We start from the raw sequence: 22709 nt of genomic DNA, 5'->3' as shown, positions 1-22709 counted from the left end.
GGGCACTGCGACTGGTAAACATCTCCTGGGGATTCATGCGCACAGCATCATTTGGAAGTCCTGGTCTAGCTGATTTCTCAGATCCCTTTGAGCCGCTAAGTTCAGGGCCTCCTTGAACAAGTTCAGCTGAGGATGGAAACCCTGAGAAAATCATCAGTGCAGCTGGAAATAAATCACTACCTGGCTGGGGCTGGTGCTGGTGCTGGGGCTGGGGCTGGGGCTGGGGCTGGGGCTGGGGCCAGGGCTGGGGCTAGGGGCAGTCTGAGAAATGACTGTTTGGCAGTAGCTACAATGTTTGTGGTCCCGTGACTATAAAGGAGCTTGATCCACAAACTTTCTTTTTAGAAAAAAAAATGTCAAGCATATTTTCCACGGTTTAATTTCCTTTCAATGTCCCAAAGAAACCTTCCTAAAAACTTATGCCACATTAACCCCAGTCTCTAGTAATAACATCAAAGACTTACCCACAGTGTGACATTGTTAAAGTAAATAAAACCCTGGGAAGAGAAATTAAACAGCATGAATCTACAGTGGCCTGGCCAGGTAACACTTGATTACAGCATCCTCCCTATAGGCCAAAGTTGTGGTTTCAATCCCCAGTCAGGGTACATACAAAAAGCAACCGATGGATGCATAAATAAGTGGGAAAACAAATCTCTCTCTCCCTCTCTCTCTCTCTCTCTCTCTCTCTCTCTCTCTCTCTCAAATCAACAAAATAAAAAATAAAAATTACAAAAAAAATAGGAGGTGAGAGAAAGAAGCTGGTTGGGAGAGGGGATGCAGAACTCAGAGTTTAAAATTCAGGAAAAGAAGGAAAATGCATTGGGATTGCTAGATTTAAAAAATTAAAATCCAGGATACCTAGTTCATTTTGAATTTCAGATGAACAATGAATAAGTTTTTTAGTGTACAAGTGTGCCCCATGTACAAGTGTGCACACTTGAACATGGGGCATACTTATAAAAAATACTGTTCATTGTCTATCTGAAATTCAAATTGAACTGGACATCCTGGATTTTACCTAGCAACTCTAAAATATAAATAAATTTGTCTCAACTGGTTAGGACACCTTCTAAGTGTCTGGATTAAACTGGGTTTCTTGCTGCTTAACTAGATGTCTCTGGTCTTACGTGAGCATCCCTGGTTGGTGGAGTGAAAATCCCAGATGTTGAAATAGATGAAAAGGGGAGGGAAGGAGGTGGCTCACACTTGGAGGGTGAGGGGCCCAGCATACCCCACCTGCTTTCCCCCTGCCCCCAACTTCCACCCGCACTCCAGAGCGAGAATGTGCCTTTCCCTCCCATCAGCCAAGGATTTGGAGGGAAGGTCTTCAGAAATCTGGGGAGCTGCTGCGCTCAACCTTGCAGCATAGGAAAACGGACTGAAAGTTTAACCACTTCGAACCCTCTTCCCAACCCGTACACACACAGGGCCACCCCTTTCCTATCGCCCTGTTTCCCTGGGCCCTACAACTCTTTCCCTCTGCTGTCTCCACCCCACTACTCCCTCCCCACCCCCTGTCTCTCCAAATAAGGGAGCCGGAGCTAGTGGAGTGGTCAAACCAGGATGCCTGTGGGTCTGCTCCCCTCCCCCAGGCTGAACCCAGCTGCCAGCGAGGCCTCGGGGAGGGAGCGGAGCAGAGTGCAGCGCAGCTGGAAGCAGCCCAGCGGAGACCAGTGATGTTGGGCGCGCCCCGCGAGTAGCCGTGCAGCTCCTCTGGCTCTAGGTTTCCGTGGCTCCGCCTGCACCGGTGCCGGCCAAGTTCACAGTCGGAGGCGGGAGGCAGGCGCAACCTTAGCGCCACGTCAAGGTGAGAAGAGGCCTGCCGGGCTGCCCAGGGCCGGGTCCTCTACTATGAGACTAGTGGCGCTGGAGGTGGAAGATGACGTGGCAGCACGAAGAAGCGCCACATCCTGGGGTTTAGACTTTCAGATCCTAGGAGCTGACCCAAAGAAAATAATCCGGATCAAGAGAGATGTGTCCGGAAATATGCACAGCAGCATAAGGGAAATGATTTAATAAATCTTGGTACATCGGCACAATGGAATGTTTTTTATTTCTCCTGGCATTCACTAAGTGCTGACATGCACCCTGCCTGCTAGGTACACAAAGGTGGGTATAAGCCAGTCTCCTTTGCTGGGGGTGGGGTGGGTAGTGTATGGCGGTGAAGGGTGATAACAAGCAACGTGACAGTTAAAAAAGCACAGACTCCAGAACCAGCTAGCAGTCTGTCTCATCTGTGAGATGGGGACATCTCAGAGGAAGGAGTGAGGAGTCAATGAGGTACTGCACCTGAGTCACTTGGCACAGTGTAGGTGAAGCTCCCAACAGTTACCAGCTATCATTATTGTGATTACTAATACTTCAGGGATGTGATAGGTGCCATAAGAGAAGAATGTATAGATATAGTGCAAGTACAGAGCAGGATATGCAAAGTACCACAACAGAAGAATGTACCAGCTCTGAGAGCACTGAGAATGATGTGTTTAACTCTGCTTAGGGATGTCACCAAAGGCCTCTAAAAGTGATAGTTTAGCTGGGTCTGGAAGGATGTGTAGAAATTTGCTGGATAAACAAGAAATAAGAAGGCATTTCAGGAAGAAGCAAAAACATTGCCAAAGAGGGGAGGAGAGAAGGGCAGGGTGAATTCCAAGAACTTCCAGTGTCTTGTGTTGAAGAAGCAGATTAGCATCCAAGATTGTCACTTCTGTGCATCTGTCCTCAGTCATATATGTACCAAGCTGGCCCTCCTGCTCCAACCATCTAGACCTTGGCTCTGTACACTTAGGACCCCACCAGCACAGCCTTCCATCATGGCGAGGTCCTCATTCTCTTGGTGACAATCTCTACCCACCCAACATGTTTTAAGATCAACACCAAAAGGGAAGGTTCTGAGTCTTTATGCTCTTCTTCCCAAAAGGATTCTCAGCCCCTGTGCATAGTTGCCCACCCCTTTTGCAGCAACCTTTAAGCTCTTCATATGAAGAGATAGTAGGAGGAACAAGGATGAGTCATTTTTACGTCCATTGACCCAGATCCAGGTGAAAAAATCCCAAGTTCTTGAAAGAAGGGACTGTGGTGGTAATGTTATTTATAATAGTTAAACATGATAATTTCCTCTCCATCAAGCATCTTAAATACACTATCTCTATGAATCACTATTCTTATCCCCTGGTTTTGAGATCTCATCCAAGCTTAGTGATGTGCTCAAGGACACCCAACGAGTAATGGTGAATTCTGAGATTCAAACCTAGGGCTACCTTAGTCTGAGACCATTTTCTCACCACTGGGTTGTGCTATTTATAAAATTAAATGGGCCTAGTTAGGGCTTTGTTCAGGAGTGGGAAAGAAGTATGGCTCCTGACTTCTTCACTGAGAAGAGGGGTTAGCTGGTGAGGTTGTCACAAGTCCATAAGGGGCCACAGCCACAGACCTGAGTGCCACACATTGAGCATCTTCTATGCACCAGATCCCAGCCTGTGTGTCGTATCCATATCAGAGGAGTGCCCAGCACAAAACCAAAACCATGCAAGGTCTTTCAACTGAGGGACTTTAACACAGGGGATTTGTTTTGTAGCCTTTGGAGGAGTCAAATGGGATGGCGAGGTGACCCAGAGTTTAGTAACAACAGGAACTCGTTGCTGTCACTACTAGGGCCAGAACAGAAAGGGACAAAGGGAGAAGGTGAATTTTCCAGAGGCCATGGTTCAGGGCACAGTGGAGATGCAGCCCACTGCCAGGGACACCATCAGAAGCAGGAGGGAGGGGTGGGGGGGTAGATTTCTAATTCTGACAACTACCCTTAGAGGTAGTTACTTTTACCCCATTTTAGAGATGAGGAAACAAACTTAGAGAAGTTTAAGTGACTGACTCAACCATGAGTAAACAACTTTTAAGTCAGTGAAGCTTTGATTTAAACCCAGGCCAGTGAGTCTGTCTTCACAGCTCAGGCCAAATTCATCACCTCAGAGACTTTGTGAACCATGAAGAATTCAGCAACAACAAAAGAAAACAATTTGGAAGCCTTGCAGCTCCAAAGACTTAGCCAGTGTGAGGTCAGTGATCAAAGGCCCTGGGGTAGTGATGGTACTGTGTTTCCTTCCCTTGTGTCTCCCCAGTTCTGGTTGTAGTCCAGAGAGGAAAATTATAGGTTACAGCCAGGATTCTGGCTGTTGGAAATAAGGATGATTTTTATTTTTCTGTGGTTTTCTGTATTTTCCAAATTTTCCTCAAGAAAGACACATTTTTTAATAGGGAAGATAGACAATCTTCAAGCAACATTAAATCAGTTGCAGGCTCCAGGCAAAGCTGTTAGTAGGGAAAAAAGTTGGGGCATAAGATGCTGATGAAAAGGAGGACTGGCCAACACAGATGCTTGTCATCATCCTGCAGCCTCTTCCCTAGGAGGAGACAAAACCAGAAGCCAATAATATGACATGGTCTGGACACTTCTTCACAAACACACACACCCCCATATGCATACACATATACTTACACATGCCACATGTAAATGTGTACACACACATGCTCTTATACATACCTACCCACAACACACACACAAATACATATTTGCTCACATGTGCACACATGAAACACACACTCGGGCACGTACACACATGCGCACACATGAATATCTATGTGCATGCATGCCAAACAGAAGTCTCTTATACCACATACACACATGTGTGTGCATAAATTACACCCATATGCACACATGCATACAAATCACACACACATACACACCACACATACGGGCTCATTCTGTTTCACTTTTTAAATGGAGCTTAGCAAGTTTTTCTTGGTACAACCACCTCACAAGTGTTCATCTGGCCTCTTCCAGGCAGCCCCCAGCAATACCTCCAAGAAACAGGGAGGATGCCTTCACATTTTAGTCCCAGAACATGTGCCACAGGTGAGCTCCACTTCAGAGGTGGGCTCCACTTCAGGAGTGAGCTTCAGAGAGCATTTGCCTCTGTGCCCATGGCTGGAAGTTCTGCCCATCCTCTTGAGCACTCAAGAGCTCATATTCAGAAGGGCTATTCAGGAGCTCCCTCAGGGTCCACACCCTCCTAAGACACCCCACACTCTAAGGAGTGGCTGCAGTTTGCTGAATCCACATTTGCCTGGAGAAAGCCTGTAAGGCCAAACCCTCCTGAGCTCACAGAAAGGCCTTTGGAGTTAGGACAACTGGGCCAAGCCCCTGCTCCTCTGTGGGACTATAATAGAAGGGGCATCTCAGCTCTAAAGACTCAACACAGCATGTCTCTTGGGTGCTGCATCAAGGGCTTGGAGCTCATAATGCAGTCTGAGCCTCCTGAGCTACAGCAGCTGGAGAAGAATTCCATTAAGAGGAAGAAGTGCACCCAAAGTCCTCAACTAGCATTATTTATTCCCCGGGCTCCTGCAGGCACTGCCACCATAAATATATATGTCACTTGCTCTAGCAGAGAGCTCTGGTGGTCCAGGAGGGAGGTAAGGCATAAGAAACTTCAAGCAGTGCATTTACAACCCCCCCAGCCCCCACAGGTTAACCACAACCCAGTGGTTTGCAAAACACATCTTCCTGTTTCCTGGCTGACCCATTGAGCAGCAAAGGGTGTTGGATGGAAGGGGACAGGTGGGAGCCGAGGGCCTCAAGGGAGTTGAGAACAGGAAGTGAGTGGTAGGCACTGTAACTGCAGGTGTGGAGACAGGGATTTTGAGCACCAAGATGGGGGATCCACTTAGAGTGGACTAAGATTCCTCTGTGTGAGGTAACCTTCCAAAGGAGATGCCCCAGCAGAAACTGAATTTAGGGTTTTTGTTTCTTTAGAGAAAGACCGTGTCCATTACATCAAGGGATGGGTGAGGATAAGAAGTCAGCCTGAAAGAACTTGAACTTGGCAGAGAGGAATGGGGGAGGGGGATGAGTTTCTGATGGTCCAAGGAGTAAGAAGTGGGCCCACTGGGAAGGAGGTAACTCCCAGGGTACCCAGCAGTAATGCTGCCCTTTGACCCTGTGTATCAGGCCCTGCAGAGACCCACTCTGGCTATTCTAGGCCATTTTCCTCCACACAGGGTCAGGAGTTGGTGGGACCAAGGGGACTCACCCAGCTAGATAATCCCACATGTCCTCTTCTTCTAGCATAGGCCTGAGGGGTGGCTCAGGGGCCACAGTCTTCAAGATGTCTACTATGGTACCTGCAGAAGTCAGGGTCCCATTAGAAAAACAGAGACCAGGCCAAGTGGCTCAATAGTGAGTTAATACAAGGAGTTACAAAGGTGACAGAAGAGCTGGAAACATAATCAGGGGAAGGTGAAGCAAACCAGAGATCAGAAGCAGCAAGAAACTCCTACTGCCCTAGGAGAGACAAAGGAAGAGAAGGTATTATCAGGAACTGGAACTATGGAGGATATAGTCATTGCTGACTGAGAGAGGGCTGGAGGGAGCCTCACCCTGGCTTCTCCCTTCCTCCCAAGTGCCAGTCTCCCATCAGGACTTCCCATTGGCTGAACTTACAGAAAACCAGATGCAGGAGGGTCTGGGAAATGTAGTCCACATGGCCAGGCCCTGGGAACACAGAGCAGAGAGGGAAAGATGAAGAATGGATTGATGGCAAATATGAAAAAGATAGGTTCCACTGCCTTAGCTATAGGACAGGATGGAAAGGTTTCCTATGCCACCTGAGGACATGATAGCCTCAGGTGACATCTTTGAGTCTCTCATGACCCATACAGCAATGGAGGGGATGAGCAGAACTGTTACTCTGTCCCCATTTGGAGGGAGAGCAGGAGAATGACCCTAGGTGGCACCTCAGGTTACTTGACCTGCAGTCTGTGGGGCCAATATGAATGGATTGTCAACACTGACTTTCCCTGCACAGTGGTTCTTGAGTGGCCCTGCCAGCCAGAACTGGAATCAACTCCTGGTTAGCAGGAGTACATAGCCAACATTCTAAAAAAAAAAAAACAAAACAACAGTAATAGCATCAGTGGTTGATGAAACATCTACTAGTCTAGGCACTAAGCTTCATATTTGATGGGCTATTTTATTTAATCTTTTTAACAATCCTCTAAGATAATCCCCAGGAGTCTTCCCAGAAAAAAAAAAAAACAGCAAAAGAATTATTATGGTAAAAAAAATAAGTGTGTCACAGGTGTCCACAAATAACTAAACAAAATCCAAGTCCTGAAACTGAAAATGAGAACATCCCAAAGGTCTGAGTATGTAGTGTGGCTGCTTGATGTGAAATTAGACATTTGGGTCAACATAACTTTCTATTAAGTGAATAGGACAAAATTAACTTCTGTATGTGTTCTATGCAATGAAGCATGTATCATTACCACAGATGTTTTCATTCAATATTTATTGATTCTGCATTGTAAAAGTTTCACATTACATCATTTTTTAGAGGAAGAAATGGAAGATTAGAGAGATGGAATAACCTGCCTATGGTCACATAGCTTATCAATAAGAGACACTGTGTCACTCAGTGATGGAGTGACTGCTAACTAACCCCACATACTATTGACATTTCCCTACCTATTCAGTCACGTTCAAGACTCCTTGTTCCTGAGCCAAGGTGAGCAGGTGATATTGAATGCGTATTTTCTGACAGCATCCCAAAGCCAAATATGAACTGGGGGAGGCACCAGAGTGCGGTGTGGCCTCTGCATTGTGTCAGCACATGCGTGTATTGTATACTCCCAGTGGTAAAGTAAACAGTCAACTCTCTGGCTCTCCCTGGCTTTTCCCTTTAACCAATGAAAAGACCACATCATGAAGGGACTGTGGAGCTCTTTAATCTCCCTTGTCATTTGTAGGCTCAGAGATATTGGGTGACTTGTCCAAGGTCACACAGCTGGTGAAAGGAGAACCACACACAGCTGCCACATGCAGCTGCAAACCTGTTTCATAGCCTACTTCCTCTCATGTTCTCTAGAGTGCCACTTTGCTAATAGTTTCAATAGGTCAAACTGAGAGGGCAGAATGGCCTGGGTTGGGTTTTTCACACACTCCTTCACGTGGTAAGGCAATATTTTACTCTTGAAATGAAAATAGGAATTCATTGTTTGGTTTAAGACATAGCTCTCTCCCTTCCCACCCCAAATATGTTAAAAACCTCTATTCCCACATTCACAAGTAATTCTGCAGGGCAGCAAAGAGGAATTTGTGAGTTTTCCTGTTCCAAAAGGCAACTAAGTCTTCATTGCTCAGTCCCAGCCTGCAGCTTAGTAAGCTGCAGGCAAAGTAAAAGGAGGAGAAAGCTGATTTTAGCTCAGGTCTGTGTCCACACAATCCAGGCTTCTTGTCTATCTCTTCTGTCAGGGATCCAGTGTGTCCATACCTTCCGGGTTCTGTAGGATATGTTTAGGGGAGGACTAACACCCTGCCAGAACTGGTGTGCTGCAGGGGTCAGCAGTGCTGATCCCTGGAGCTCTTGCTCATGGCTGAGTAGCTGCAGGGAGCAGGACACTATCTCTACCTCACTCACAGATGAACAGTCTGGTCAAAAGTTACGCTACTTCTGAATGCAATGATGGTATTCTATCAGTTAGCTTTTTGCTGCATAACAAATCACCCCAAAAATTAGTGGTTTAAAACAACCACCATTTATTTAGCTCATGATTCCACAGGTTAAAGAGTTCAGTCTGGGAAGATCTTTTGGTCCCAGCTGGACTCTGTCTCACATTTTTGACCAGCTTCTGGGTATGCTGGACCTGGCTGATCAAGGATGGCTCAGCTGAGATAGTGTGCTGTCTCTGCCCCATGTGGCCTCTCTTCTCAGCAGAGTAGCCTGGGCTTTATATATCTGGCAGGATCCCAAGACAAGGGCAGAGGTACTCAAGACCTCTTGAGGGCCAGACTTAGAATGGTCATAAGTCACCTCCACCACAGCCCAATAGCTAAGTCTAGTCACAAGGCCAGGCCAAATTCAAGGATTGGGAAATTGGTCTAGATCTTATGGGAGAAGCTGCAAAGTCACTTTCCAAAAGGGAAGTGATATAGAGGACAGAAGGACTGTCACCATGTTCACAGATGATCTTCCCCTGATGTCCATTCTAACTTCTTCTAGGAAAAAAGTAGGCGCTCCAGGAAAAATCAATCAACAAACAAACAAATAAAAATTCTGAATCAAATAATCCATCCAAACAAGGATTCAGAGTCACCAACTAAGTGCCAACCTTAAACATAACCAGTGGTCAGACCTGTAAGCTCTGGTGAGCTGGAGCCCATGAGTATTGGTTCACAAGAAGCAACTGTTAATATTTAAGAAGTTTTTGGGCCCACTATTAACCTGTCATAGCTTGAAGTTGGTTACAGTGTTTATACCATGGGAATTGGCAAGCACTACAAATCAGAGAGCTTTTCCTTCCAAAGAGCTAGTTTAGCACACCACTGACCTTAGGACAAAAAAAACACTTTTTCTTCCAACCTAAGGGGTAAGGTGAACAGAGATACAGAGGGAAAGATCATAACATACCAATAAGAACATGCTGAACACAGTACAAGAAATAAACTGAGAGACAGGAGATTTAGAAGAAAAGGAACTGGTAATACCTGGGGAGGTGGAGATTAGGTAAAACATCATGGGGGAGGTAACCTTTTAGCTGGGCCTTGAAGGATCAGTGAAGACTGCCATGGCCAGAGGTAAGTCTGCAGCCTGAGTGGACAGGACAGGCAAAGGCAGAGTGGGGCTGAGGTCATGAGTGTATTGTTTAATATCAGGCTTCCAATTGCATAAAATCCCAAACAACAGAACTTTACTTCTCTCTCTATCACAATCTTGGGAAGACACAAGTACCCAGCTCTGCCCTTTCTCCAGCCCTTAACCTCACTCTGCATTCTAGAATCTCAGAGAACAGCTGTAGGATCTTCTCCCTCTCTCTCTCTTTCTTGGGAGCAGCAAGTCATCCAATGGCCATTATTGTGACATGCAGCTTCCCCCCTCACTAGCTTGTGAGCCTGGACAAGTTGCTTAATCTTTCTGAATCCTGGTTTTCAATTCAGTAAAACAGAGTAAGAGTAAAACACAGGGTCACAAGGATTCAAGGGGTGAGACCTGTGCAGAATTTCACATGGTGGAAAAGTAGAGTGTTTATGTATGTGTGTATATAAGAGAGGCAGAGACTTCCCTTCTTCCCAGTCCCCAGCCAACCCCCTCTCAGGCTCTTTCTATCTGCTCTGAAGAATGGAGCACACTCCTTCCCAGGCTCAGGTGGGTGGAAAGCTGTTATGGGAAGAAGGCTCTAGTGGCCTGGCCTTGTGGAGTTTGGTTGTACGTGGGCAGCTGTGCTGAACCTTGACCACATCAGACCAGCTTTGCTAAGGTAGCCACTTCAAACAAAGGGTATATGGGAATGCCAGTTCCATCCCCCAGCCATCCACCCTCACCTGTAGTCCTCATCCCCAGGAGTGGACTGCCAGCCACACTTGCCAGGAGAGGCCTCCTTGGGAGAGAGTACTGATCCCTCCAGGGCCAAAAAGTAGGGCTGCCCAGTTGCCAAAGTCCCCAGTAAAAGCGAGGAGGTGTAAAGGCAGGAAGTCCACTGGGTCAGTGATCCAAGCAAATATTTGGCAGATCAATACTCGAGGTTGACCTTGACAGTTCATCACTTGAGTCATCATGTAGTGGCTTCTGGCCACTCTGCCCTGTACCTCTCCTCACTGCATCCTCAGGGACAGTCATTTCTGGTTGCGGTCAGGGGCCCACTCAGCCTCCCAGCCCCTGTCCTATAGCTCCTCGCCCTGCCCACCTAATCCAAGGTGGTCCCAGGACAAATCATTTTCTCCCCCAGAATGCATGACTAGAGAAGGCAAGCATCAGCACCATGCAGTGTCCCTGCTGGTAAAAGACCAGCTTGCTCTCTCCCCAGAACCACCCCTGCAACACATTCCAGCCTCCTCAGCTGGCAAAGTTGTTCTTCTCCCCAACCCCTATGGGAGGGAGTCAGAGAGAGGAGAAGGAGCTGCACCCACATCTGGCTGCTGCTGAAGAGGGAGTCCTGCACTTTCTCAGAAAGCTGCTGAGCACTGTCTGGAGCCAAGAGCACAGTACTGCCTCTCAGAGCACTTTGTTCCACTTACTGGAGGGCTAAAAATATACTGGCACTGCCAAAGGCAGTCTTTGGAGAGCCCAGGGGAACCAGCAGTGGGGAAGAGTTATCCTAGCACCTGGCACAATTAAAAGGAGAAATGTAGTCCCCCCTTCAATACAGAATTAGCCATCCTCCAGAACCCCTTGCTCCTTTTGTCTCCAAGACTCTCTCTCTGTTTCCTTTCATGAATGTGGTTGGGCTTGCCTGCATCCCTGCTCTGTTCTTGCCTCCTTCTCTCTCCCTAGCCTGGACCATCTTCATCTCTGGGTGGAGCCTGGGCTGCCTACATAACTGTACTTTCACACATACCAAAGAGAAGCTCTCCTGCAAAAATGCTCAGGAATTTCAAATCCCTCTAGCAAAGCCACAATTAGCAACAAAGCTTAAAGTGAAAATCCCTTTGTGGGCAATAACCCAATGGCTTAAACTCAAGAAACATGTATTGATACCCTGCCTCAATCAATCCAAATCTTTTTAGGACCTTGGCCTCTTTGAGAACCTAATAAAGGCTATAGACCCAGAAAATTTCTCATAAGCAGTATTCTCTAAGCAATTTTAAGGAATTTATGGATAGTATGAGCCCCATGACAGGACCCCACACACACATGAGCAAGTGAGGAGCCCTTGATGTCCTAGAGGCAAGGAACCAAACTAAATCCTGAGGCAGACAGACAAGCAGCTAGAGGAAGGCCTGCAGTCAGCACTGTGTGTTGAACTGAGGAGTGGGAAGAGGAGCCAGCCTATAACCAGGGTGTAGAGGAGAAGAGGGTTTGAGTGCAGTTTTGAAGACAAACATGATTTTACCAGAGAGAAAATGTAGGGTTAGAGAGTTTAGGTACAGGATCTGTGTTTATAACAGGGCATGGGAAAAAAAAAGCTTGTTTGAGCAGGGATGGCCTGAGGACTTACACAGCATATACAGAGCAGGTGTATTGGCTATCGCTGCATGAAAGACAATCACAGACTCAAAGGCTTAAACCAGCACACTCCAACACTCACATGGTCTGTGAGTCAGGCCTGAGCACAGCTCTGCTTGTTTCTTAGCTCACTAGGTGCAAACAGTGTGTTGGCTGGGGCTATGATCCCATCTGAGGCTTAATGAGGGAAACTGTGTTTCCAGGTCATTCAGGTGGTTGTCAGAATTCATATACTTGTGACTCCAGGACTAAGTCTCAAATTCGTACAGGCCTAGGTTGGAAGCTGCTTTGGCTCCCAAGGCCCCCAAGTCCCACAGGTTGCCTGCCTTGTGGCCCTCTCCACAGGCAATTCACAACATGGCAGTGGGTTTTTTTGAGACCAGCAGGAGAATCTCGCTCAATAAATTTGGCTGAAATAGAATCTTATAGAAGGTAACCTTTGCCCCTTTGCCATATTCCTTTGTCTAGTGCCAGTAAGAGCACTTAAGGAGAGGAATTAATTACACAGAGGGTAACAATGAAGGGTGGAGACCATAGGCCATCTTAGCCTTCTGCCCACCATAGTAAGATTTAGCTGGAAAGAACAATTGTAAAGGCCCTTAGAGGCCATAGTTAGGACTTTATCCTGTGGAAGACAGGAAGCCACTGAAAGGGGATGGAGAGGGAAGGCTGAAAGCGGAAACAAAGAGGTCCTTGCCATTTTGAAGGTGACTGCCATGGTTTGGGGGAAGAGGATGAGAGGCTGTCCATGGGGATGACCTTCATTATCTCCTGGGTTTCTACTGTTACAAGGTCAGTAAGGTTATCCCTGTGTACCTGACATAAAACAACCACCATTTTTCGTACTCGTGTTGGCCTATTTATCTTCTTGATGTCTTTCTTCCCCTCATAGAATGTAAGGATTGTTTGGCTTACTGCTATATCTCCAGTCACCACAACAGAGCCTGGGGTGCCCATGCAACAAATATTTGCTAACTAAAAGAATAAATGAATGAATGAATGCAGGAATGAATGGGTTCAAAAGTTGTTGTGGCAATAGACTTGCTAGAACTTTATATAATTAAAATGTGGCTGTGGAAGAAGGATGCATTAGTGATGCTCTAAGGTTTCTGTCTTGATTGATTGCATGGTGATGCTCAGTGCCATGGAGAAACTGAGCAAAATTGGAGGTAGATACCAAGTTTAACTTGGGGCTAGAGCAGTGGTTCCCAATCTTTCTGGCACCAGGGACCAGTTTCATGGAAGACAATTTTTCCACAGACTGCATTGGGGAGATGGTTTCAGGATGATTCGAGCACATTACATTTATTGTGTCCTTTATTTCTATTATTATAACATTATATACATAATGAAATTATTATAAACTTACCACATGCTAAAGTTAGCAGGTGGCCTTACCAAAACTGTGACTGAGACCTAAGTGCACAGTGCAGGAAAGAGGCATAGACAGAAGTAGTAAATAAAATAATGGGCAGGCCATGCATGGATTAAAATAAGCATCAAATTCTGACTTAAAGCCTGCCACCAGATGCAGCTTAACTGTCACTTCCACTCACTGATAGGGTTTCAATATAACTCTGCAAGCAATTGATTTAGTTTGGTTTCTGTGCAGTCAAACCTCTCTGCTAATGATAATCTGTATTTGCAGCCACTCCCCAGCTAGAAACACTGCCTCAGCTCCACCTCGGATCATCAGGTATTAGATTCTCATAAGGAGCGCAGAACCTACATTCTCTTGCATGCACAGTTCACAGTAGTGTTCGTGCTCTTATGAGAGTCTAATGCTACCCCTGATCTGATAGGTGGTGGAGCTCAGGTAGTAATGCAAGCAATGGGGAGCAGGTGTAAATACATATGAAGCTTCACTTGCTTGCCCACCACTCACCTCCTTCTCCTGTGTGGCCCAGTTCCTAACAGGTACCGGTCCATGGCCCAGGGGTTGGGGACTCCTGGTCCAGAGGATCCAAGATGGTTGGAGATGAGCCATTTGGGGAATTCTAGTGGCAATTTAGAAATGTGAGATTCAGGGTTCATGAGAAAAGTAGGAAACAGTGAATAGATTCTATAATCAGGGGACAGGTAAAGTCACAGAGTTCAATGAGAGGAGAGAACCAAGGATGCACCCTGGGAAGAAGAAGGAGCCAGTCTGAGAGGTAGAATAAGATGTGGGGTGCCAAAGAAAGAGTTCCAAAAAGGCAGGCAGGTCATGATCAATCACAGAAAGAGACCAAGCGAACAAGATGAGAAGTGAAAGGGTTTGGTGATTAGGGGTTTCCACTCACCATGTGAGAGCAATCTTAGAGGAGTGGAGGCTTCCGGGTCAATGCAAGAGTGGATGTCACTCCTTGAAGAAGAAACATGGGAGAATACTCAGAACAGATTTGATAGCAAGGAAGAGAGGAGGGGGAGAGGGGATGAATCCAAGAATAGGTGAAAGAGATTCTGGGGTGGACAAAAGTTGCTGGCCTAACAGCACAGACTTAGCAAACTCACCTGAATATTCCTCTCCCACTTTGCCTCAACCACCCACCCCACTATCACCAGTGGGACATAGAGAAGGCACACGAAGAGCTGAAGAAAGAAGAGGCTTGGGCAGAGAACACATCTGGATCCCCTGACCTTGGGTTTGTCCTGTCAAGAGAAGCTTAACAGGGAATAGTCAGTGGAAGCTAGTGGAGCTCCAAGGCTCCTGGATTGTACATGCAGAAGCCTGGATCTTATCTTTTTCTCCAGGACTAGACTCCATTAGAACCCTGTGGCAGATGACATTTTCCAAAAATGACCACAACAGTATCTCCCATCCCATGTGCTCTTCTACAATGTGACCTCAACACTCTCCCATCAACAGGTGAGTATGTCCCTTCACCTTAAACCTAGTGGGACTTGACTACCTCAACAAGTAGAGTCCAGCATAAACTATGTTGGGTGGTTTCATAGCTGGAACTCATGGTCAGATAGGTCTATGAACCTTCCCTAGGTTTCTCTCTTGGAACACGTGTTTTTGAAGCCCTGAGCTACTGTGTAGTAAGTCCAGTTATCCTAAAGCCACCATAAACAGAGACTCCAAGCCTCAGCCAACATATCTAGCCATACCTCTTACCATGATTGGTGACCATAATCTATCTTGTTCCCTGGGAGTTTTCACAAGGCCCTCCCTCCCTCACCCTCACTGTGCATCCCCTACACATTCCCATATACACCCCACCCAGATCCCAGAGTAAGTGGTAAAAATAAGCAGGCTCTGGGTGTGGTGTCTGCCCTGAGCAGGTCCTGATGGTTGTGGGTATAGGTCACCTGCTCAGCTCCCAGATCCCCACCCATTCCACTCCAGGAAACATGGAAAATCCAGAAACCATCCCAGGTCCAGCTGCAGTCCAGGAAGAGGCTGGGCAGACTGCCCAAAATTACACAAAATGGACTTCGAGCTGATTGCCCAAGCTGGACTAACGCCTCCACCTTCTTAGGAAGGGCACTCTTTCTGGAGCCAAGGCCACAGCTCTCATGAAAGCTAGATGTTTGCTGGCAGGGCAAGACAGCTGGGATGGGAGGGGACTAAGGGTAAATCAGGCACATCCCTGACACCTCTCCCAGCCTCAGTCAGGACAGGGGAAGGAGACCCTCACATTCAGGGAAGATCGTCATTCTTGTTGCAGGCAGCCCAGCTGCTTCTGAAGATGAGCCTCTGAGGCATCTGGAACAGGTCCCCACATCCGAGTCTCTAGCAGTGAGATGGATAGAGTTTGGGGAGCATAAAGAGATGGTATTCCTCAAATCAAAACTGATAAAGTAAAAATGAGAAAAAATTGTTTCATATCCTGTATTTGCACTAAGATAGTTGTAACCTTTACACCTGCAGCATTTAAGATAGGATTTGATTTATTATTTAAAATGCTTGATTCTTAGTTATCCATTCTTTCATAAATATCCATTGAGCTTCTACTATATGCCAAGCACCATAAGAAAAGTACATATTTCCATAAACACATACATGTGAAAATATACAAAGCATATCTCTAGAATAGTGGCTCTCAACCAGGGCTTCCCAGGGACATTTATCAATGTCTGGAGACATTTTTGGAATCCAGTGAGTGTAGGCCAGGTTTGCTGTTAAATATCCTAATGTACACAGGACAGCCCCACAGCACAGGATTATTTGATCTGAAATGTCACTAGTGCTGAGATTGAGGAATCCTGGTCCAGAAGGATATATAAGAGATAGGTAAAAGGTGGTCACCTGTGGGGAAGGAGAAGGGATATCAGGATACACACTATGTACTGTATACCCTGTTGAGCCATTTTGTATTGAACTTTTTTTTTACTTTAAGATTTTATCTATTTATTCTTACAGAGAGGGGAGGGAAGAAAAATGAGAGGGAAAGAAACATCGATGTGCAAGAGAAACAGTGAGCAACTGCCTCTCACATACCCCAACGAGGCACCTGGTCCACAACCCAAGCATCAAACCAATGACCTTTTAGTTCTCAGGCTGATGCTCAGTCCACTGAACCACACCAGCCCGAGCTGTATTGAACTTCTTAATGAGTATATGTGTTACTTTAAAAAAAAAAAAGAAAGAAAGAACTGTCTTGAGTCAGCCATAATTATTTTTTGGTTGTCTTCTCCTGAATGTTGGGGGAAAGAAATTTAAAGAGGAGGGAAAATCAGGGACTTCATAGTAACTGGTACCTATAGCCCATGAATCCACCTAGCATCCTTTAGATCAGGGTTTCTCAATGGAGGTACCACTAACATTATGGACCAGATCATTCTTTTCCTTGGGGATATCCTGTGCATTACAGGATGTTTAGCAGCATCCCTGACATTTACCCAATTGATGCCAATAGCACCCTTTCCCCAGTCATGACAATCAAAAATATTTTCAGGTATTTCCAAATGTCCCAAAAGGGCAAAATCACCCCTGGCTGGGAACCACAATGCTAGACCTACTTTGTGCAAATCCAAACCCAAACAAGGTCTCATTCACTGCCCTCTAGAATTTAACAATCCAGCAGAATCCTCAACTACACACATAACCATGCAAATGAGTGCAAGGACATGGAGAGAAAAGACAGTGCATGGAGCAAGGGGTAGGGGTAATCAAGCCACCTTCTAGAAGTGTTGCTCATGGATCCTTGAGCATAAAGAGGGACCTTGGGGCTCCTCTGAATCATCCACCCATTTCACAGAGGAGGAAATAGGGCATAGGGGGTGATGTGGCCAAAATCACACAGTGAACGATGGCCGAGTGAACCTGGGATGACTCTATTCCCTGTAGCAGTCCTGGATGTTCCTTGGGGACCTTCCTTGTCCTTCATCCATTTCCTGGCTCCATAGGCACCCCAGAGTACCCTGGTCTTCCCACCTTCAAAAGTGGATCACCTACAATGGTGCATGACTAGAATCATATGTTTTCTGCATCACTCTGTCTTTCTAGATAACATAGCAGTGGCTCCAGTGGGAACTAGCTTGTGTGTGGACACATAGGGGCTGGGGGACCACATCAACTGCTGGGCACAGCAGACCCAGAAAATGCCCACCATTACTCTGGCCATGACCCCTTCTGCAGCCACAGGCAGCTGAGACCTGGAGAAACCCAGTTTACAAAACTCTCTGACTTTTCCACAAAAGAGAGTAGAAGAAGTGGCATGAGAATCAAAACCCAACTTGTAAGACCTGGCTGGGTAGCTCAGTTGGTTAGAATATTGTCCCAATACACCAAGGGTGCAGGTTCAATTTCTGGTCTGGGCACATACAGAAAGCAACCGATGAATGTGGGAGTAAGTGGAACAAGTCAATGTTTTTTTCTCTCTTTCTTACTCCCTTCTTCTCACTTTCTAAAATCAATTAAAACAAAATAAAATAAAATAAAATAAAATAAAATAAAATAAAATAAAATAAAATAAAATAAAATAAAATAAAATAAAATAAAATCCCAACTTGTTCTAGCTCCTTGGGGAAGGCAAGTCAGGGTGAACCCATCCTTAATGGATAAAGTCAACCACGCTATTCTGTCTCTTCTTTCCTTCTGGTGTAAAAGGCAGGTTGCTCTTCCCATGGTTAAAAACCCATGCTTTGAAACCAGACTACTTGGGTTTGGAACCCCATTCTGCTACTTTCTGGCTGTATGGTCTCAGACAACTTGTTTAACCTCTCTCAGCCCAAGTCACTACATCAATGAAATAGATATAATAACAGTGACCTCTGTATAGCGTCATTAGAGTCAGCTGAGGTAAAACATGAACTGTTGTTAACAGTGACTAGCACATGGTAACTACAAGTTACATGATTTCTGTTGTCATTATTTTATTATTAATTATAAATATGACAGTAAATACCTTACCATGGCTCATGAGCTAGTAAGTGGAACCAGACACAAATTTTCACAAATGAATTCCAGTTTGGGAATAAAAGGGATAGAAAACTAATTGGAAATTTCTGCTCATCTGTATAAAAGTTCCCTCTAGTTCCATATTGGAAAATAAAAGAATTTTCTAAAAATACACTTGAATGGTTTTTTAGCTCATATGAACAGCCAAGACACAATTGCCCTATTCTTGGTTTCGGCTGTGTTTCCAGCTGTGGTGTTTTTCTGATTGATCAGAGAGAAATCCCCAAGGTCTGGCAAAGGAAGCTTTTAATTGCTCTGGATGGACTGATTTTTGGCTTAGCTGCTCAAGCATATAATTGAGTGAGTGAGTGAGAGAGAGAGAGAGAATCACTTTGAGATTGCATAGCGATAAATATGTATATTTAGACCTCCCCCTTCCTGACCAGATCCAAAGGAACACAAGCCCTGGGGAAAGAGAGCACAAATCAGTAACTGCATTTTCTTGATCTTCTCAAAATAATTAGAGTGATAATAGCAACCACTATTCTTTATCAGATGTGCTTACTATAGGTTGGATTTCTTAAAAAGCAAAACCTGAGACAGACATTCTAGTCAACCTACATTTTTGCAGGGGACCTCGAGGGAACCAAAGTCTAATGGGAAAATGAGACAGAGAAGGAAGTCAGCCAATAAAGGGTATGTTGTCGAGCAGGTTACCTGGGGGCAACTGGAGCTTAATCCCCATGGGACTGTGGGTGCCAGTGCAAAACAACATTTCAGCATCATCTCCTTGAAGGGATGAGAGATGAAAGAGCTAGAGAATTTATACCCCTAGCCCATCAGTCACTGGGCGGTAGCTTTTGCTAGGGATTAATGCCCTGACATTTGCAGCCATTCCCAATGCAGGTATCCAGAGGAAGCCCTGGGTCGGAGTCACAAGAAATAAATGTCAGCAGTGGGACCTTCTGGAAAGGGGAAACCTGGTTTGGGGAAGGGAGGCGCCAACAGCACCCAAATAAAAAAACTAAAAACTATGAGTTAACCATTTCCCCACTCAAAGATCCAAGGATGTGTGACCCAATTGAATATATAATCTTTGTTAAAGTACATGAAATATTCAAACATCTATTTATAACAATTAATTATTACCTGCCCTGCATGCCTACAATCACATATTACATGTACTGATATGTTAATTTAGAAGATATTGCTTTTGTTCACCCTCATTCTATGACTCAATTTCATGCAGCTTCTTCCAACTTGTCTTTGCACTCAGGGTCTTTGCCATCATCAGAGTCATCTTTTGAATCATCAGAGTTTTCTGAACACAATTTCTTCCCTCCCTCCATCTCTGTTCTTGGTGATGAAGCATTTTTGGAACCTGGAAGATGCTTTCGATGGAATTTTTATCCCAAGCCTGGAGTGCCTATTTGCATAACATTAGGGCAGCTGGTTGTTCCATTCATTCTGGAGCTGTCTATGCATAGTTTCCATAACGTAACCACTGACTATGGATTTCTTAAGTGTCCTTATATAACTTGTTCACCATACACCGTGGAATCAGTCCCAAATCTGGGTTAAACTTCCTAGCCTTTTAGCAATTCCTCCAGATGACCACCAATGGAGGTTGTTTCAGATAACACATCTCATCCAAGCAATCACTTGGTTGGTCAATATAAAGTAATTGAGAATACCCCATGACAAAAAAGACTGTGTTAGGTCGTTCTTGAAAATAAAAAGCCTCTATCCCAGGCATCATCTGCGGAGTGGGAAACATCACCGTGTATGAAACCATAGTGGTTTTAATGGTTACATGCATAAACTTAACTAATCCTCACAACAACTCCATGAAGTAAGTTCTCTTATCATTCCCATTTTACAGATGAAGAACTGAGGCTCTGAGCAGCTCAAGGAGCAGTAAAGTGGCAGGGATGGATGTGACTCCAGAATGTGCACACCCTCCCCCTCAGGACACTGCCATCCCTGATAGGTGAGGGCTGTGATGTGGGCATAGCTGGTAGGCTCCCTTGCCAATCAGGAAACTCTGGGGGCAGAAAAGCCCCAGGTGACCTAGAAGTGTGGTGGGGTTCTCTTTCTACTCCCTGGCTTTCCAGAGCCAGGGAAGCAAGGCACAACCTCTGCCATTTCAGCTGAAAACTTTTAGGAGGAAATGCAAAGAAGGAGCTTTTTTTTTTTATAATTTCAGATCATTTTAGTAATTTTTTTAAAGATTTTTATTTATTTATTTTTAGAGAGGGAATGGAAGGAGATAGAGAGAGAGAGAGAAACATCAATGTGCAGTTTGCTGGGGGTTCTGGGCCTGCAACCAGGAATGTGCCCTGGCTGGGAATCGAACCTGGGACACTTTGATTCCCAGCCCGTGCTCAATCCACTGAGCTACGCCAGCCAGGGCAGAAGGAGCTTTTTGAACTCAGGTATCTGGGGCTCTTTCCAAACATGAGGAGACCATTTCAGATGGTCAGGCAAATGTCTACAAGAGTTTTGAATATCAGACAAAACAGGAAAACTTTGACTCCTTCTTTTCCTCTCCTGCTGCTCCATCAGTCATACTTAGGATATTTGCTGATTGATAGAGCAGAAAAACTAGAGAGGACAGTAGCAAGAGCTGAAATTCAACAAGGTGTCATAGGAAGACTGTGGAATTTGGAGCCCAGCGAGTCTGAGTTCACCAACTTCTCATGTTCTCAGCCTCAGTTTCACCATCTATAAGATGGGTACTAATCCCTACCTCGAAGAACCAGATGAACATTAAGTAGATACAGCAGCATATACCAGTCAGAACTCAGCAGTGTTAATCACCTTCCCCAGAGTCTCAACCAACAACTCTTTGGACACCTACTTAGTGCCACACACAGTAGGAAACTAAAGCGTGAGAGAAAAAGAAAAATTCATTGCCTGATCCAATTGGAGAGAAAGACAAAAGTGCACACACACACACAAAACAATACTAATAGTCCCACATGAACTTTATATGTATGTGCTATCTTTGGGACAGGTCTTATTATGGTTATCATCATTTTACAGATAAAGAAACCATGACTCTGAGAAGTGAAGGAACTTACCCAAGGTCACATAGTAAGTGGCAGTGGAGTAATTTGAACCTAGATATGACTGGGAACAGAAGAGAGAAGCGGGGATAGTGAGGGCTGCCAAGGGGCTGCAATGGGCAGACTGATCTCTTTGGAACTGGTCCATGCCTGGGTGGAGAAGAGAAAGCTACCCCAAGGAATGGAGAGCTGGACACAAGGCTTCCTGCCCTTGCCTTGCAGGGGCACCTTTGTCAAACCCCAAAGGCCTCCACCTGGTGAACAGATGACTGCCTGTCTACCAGAACCTCTCCTCACCCCTACTGGGGACCCCCTAGTCTAAGCCTGGTGCCCTCAGCCATGTATGGGAACACTCTTGTCTTCCCACGCTGGGTCCAGCAAGTCCAGTGGTCACACTTGTATCTCTGGGTCTGAGGTGGAATTTCCTGCCTTCTGGAAATCGGGATGTGAGTGAGATGAAAGAAGAGGAAGAAACAGGAGAGGGAGGATGGAGTCTCAGCAAAGAGAAGATAGAGACCTGTTTTCCCCCAAAAGACCCATGACAGGGGACACTTTGCAGCCTTTACAGCTGAGTTCCCAAAGTTGTGGGCACCGCAGGGTGGGGGGATACAGAGGACTTGCTGGAAGGTTGCCTTTGGCCTTTTGCTCACATGTCTTCACAGCTGTGATGTGCAGCAAGTTTCAAGGGCAGGGTTTCATTTTGCAAACAGATCCTCAGAAAAATGTGCCTCCAGCTCCCTGTGACCAGCCACGTCAGCAAAACATACCACGGAAGAGAAGTCTGCTGCCAAGAAAGCTGGGAAGCAGCCCAGGAGCCAAATGCTACTCAGGATGCTGTTTCAAATCAGCTGCTGCCTGCTCCCTCCCATTGGTGACAATAACCAGATTAGAGGCTAAGCAGGTGCTCCCCACTTCATGAACATTTCATGAACAAAGCATGCCATGAGACTGGTCCCATCTTCTGGGCCCCACAGAACGTACAGTGCACGCAGCTCAGTGACCTCATTAGGAAAATGAGAGGATTTGCTTCAGGTAGCTTCTGTGACCTACCCAGCGCAGACATTCTCTAATTCCATATTTTCCATCAGCTTCTTTCATAATGTCTCCAAGGTCTTGTGGATTGGGCCCCTCAGTGATCCCCTAACTTTCTAAACAAGAAATATGTGTACTTTGTGGTGACAGTATTTATAGAAGGCACAATTTAGTCTCAGGAAAAGGCTGGTAGACAGTTTTCACCATTTGGCAGCTATTTCCTGATTTGGAGGAATGTGCTCCCATTGTGTGAATCTTGGTGGGTGAGAGATCCCTGCTTTCTAG

The 22709-nt window shown here is 45.7% G+C and overlaps 1 long non-coding RNA gene across 2 annotated transcripts; it reads left to right on the top strand.

Moving 5' to 3' along the window:
• The first annotated feature begins 958 nt into the window (after positions 1-958).
• On the top strand, positions 959-22279 carry LOC118496782. Of its 2 annotated transcripts, none has more exons than XR_004899333.1 (3): positions 959-2112; positions 14730-14844; positions 22103-22279. It is a non-coding gene; the product is annotated as an uncharacterized LOC118496782 (long non-coding RNA). The 2 variants fall into 2 exon arrangements; XR_004899334.1 differs by having other exon boundaries at positions 22055-22279.
• Positions 22280-22709: the final 430 nt, after the last annotated feature.

The sequence above is a fragment of the Phyllostomus discolor genome, chromosome 9, assembly GCF_004126475.2.
Source record: "Phyllostomus discolor isolate MPI-MPIP mPhyDis1 chromosome 9, mPhyDis1.pri.v3, whole genome shotgun sequence".
NCBI lineage: Eukaryota > Metazoa > Chordata > Mammalia > Chiroptera > Phyllostomidae > Phyllostomus > Phyllostomus discolor.
This window is presented reverse-complemented; position numbering and strand designations above follow the sequence as displayed.